This window comes from Cuculus canorus, chromosome 4 (assembly GCF_017976375.1).
Source record: "Cuculus canorus isolate bCucCan1 chromosome 4, bCucCan1.pri, whole genome shotgun sequence".
Taxonomy (NCBI): Eukaryota; Metazoa; Chordata; class Aves; order Cuculiformes; family Cuculidae; genus Cuculus; species Cuculus canorus.
In genome coordinates, this window is record NC_071404.1 from 611,522 (window position 1) to 613,647 (window position 2,126).

The window sequence follows — 2,126 nt, forward strand, 5'->3', positions numbered from 1 at the left end:
CCTCCTTTTCTTTCTCCCCTTTTCCTCCTTTTCTTTCTCCCCTTTTCCTCCTTTTCTTTCTCCCCTTTTCTCTCTCCCCTTTTCCTCCTTTTCTTTCTCCCCTTTTCCTCCTTTTCTTTCTCCCCTTTTCCTCCTTTTCTTTCTCCCCTTTTCTCTCTCCCCTTTTCCTCCTTTTCTTTCTCCCCTTTTCCTCCTTTTCTTTCTCCCCTTTTCCTCCTTTTCTTTCTCCCCTTTTCCTCCTTTTCTTTCTCCCCTTTTCTCTCTCCCCTTTTCCTCCTTTTCTTTCTCCCCTTTTCCTCCTTTTCTTTCTCCCCTTTTCTCTCTCCCCTTTTCCTCCTTTTCTTTCTCCCCTTTTCCTCCTTTTCTTTCTCCCCTTTTCTCTCTCCCCTTTTCCTCCTTTTCTTTCTCCCCTTTTCCTTCTCCCTTTTCCCCCCTCTTCTTCTTTTTCCCTTTTCCCCCCTTTTCTTCTTTTTCCCTTTTCCCCCTCTTCTTCTTTTTCCCTTTTCCCCCTCTTCTTCTTTTTCCCTTTTCCCCTCTTCTTCTTCCCTTTTCCACCTCTTCTTCTTTTTCCCTTTTCCCCCTCTTCTTCTTTTCCCTTTTCCCCCTCTTCTTCTTTTCCCTTTTCCCCCTCTTCTTCTTTTTCCCCATTTCCCCCTTTTCCCCTTCTCCCCTTTATATTTTCCCCTTCCCCCTTTCCTTTCTCCCCTTCCCCCTTTCCTTTCTCTCCTTTCCCCCTTTCCTTTCTCCCCTTTCCCCCTTTCCTTTCTCCCCTTTCCCCCTTTCCTTTCTCCCCTTTCCCCCTTTCCTTTCTCTCCTTTCCCCCTTTCCTTTCTCCCCTTTCCCCCTTTCCTTTCTCCCCTTTCCCCCTTTCCTTTCTCCCCTTTCCCCCTTTCCTTTCTCCCCTTTCCCCCTTTCCTTTCTCCCCCTTTCCCCCTTTCCTTTCTCCCCCTTTCCCCCTTTCCTTTCTCCCCTTTCCCCCTCATTTTCTTTTTCCCCTTTACCCCTCTTCTTTTCCTCTTTTTTCCCCTTCCCCCCTTTTTTCCCCTTCCCCCCCTTTTCTTCCCCCTTCCTCTCTTTTTTCTTCCCCTCCTTTTTTTGCTTCCCTCCTCCTTTTTCATCTTTTCCCTCCTCTTTTCCACATTCCCCCCCCTATTTTTCACCTTTCCCCAGCTCTTTTTCACCCTTCCTCCCCCCTTTTTGTTGCCTTCCCCCTTTTTTCCCCGTCCCCCCCTTTTCTCCCCCGGTCGCCCCCCAGCAGGGCTCAATGTGCCTCTATATATCTATAAATCCACGTCTCTCTGTACATCCGCAGCGCGGGGGGTGGGGGGGGCACTGGGGTACAGACCCCTCAGGGACCCCCCCCCGTTCCAGCTGGGGAGGGGTTGGGGCTGGGGACACCCCCATTGACCCCCCCGAGCATCAAAGCGGGGGACACTGGGGGGGGGACACTGGGGGACACACAGGGGAGGTGATGCCAACCCTTGGGGTGGGGGTGCGGGGGGTGGTCCTGAGCGGCCTCAGAGCTGCAAATCCCCCCCCCCCGGAGTTTAACAGGGTCCATGAGAGGGTGGGCCACCTTCCCCACCTCCAGGGCAACCGTCCCCATCCTCTTGGGCTACTGTTCCCCCCACCTTCCAGGGCCACTTGTTCCCCTCCTCTTGGGCTACCGTCCCCCCTCTCCTCTTGGGCTACCGTCCCCCTCCTCTTGGGCTACCGTCCCCTCTCTCCTCTTGGGCTACCGTCCCCCCTCTCCTTTTGGGCTACCGTCCCCCGTCTCCTCTTGGGCTACCGTCCCACTCCTTTTGGGCTACTGTCCCCCCTCTCCTTTTGGGCTACCACCTTCCTCTTGGGCCACCACCCCCTACTCTTGGGCTACTGTCCCCCATCCTCTTGGGCCACTGAATCCCTCCTCCAGGGCACCATCCTCCGCTTTTGGGCCACTGTCCCTCTCCTCCGGGGCCACTGTTCCTCCCCATACTTTGGGCCACCATCCCCCTGTCTTGGGCCATTGTTCTCCCCCCTCTCAGGCCACTGACCTACCCTCCTCCAGGGCCACTGTCCCCCCCATCTCGGGCCATTCTCCCCCCCATCCCACCCCTGGGCCACTGTCCCCCTCCCCTTGGGCC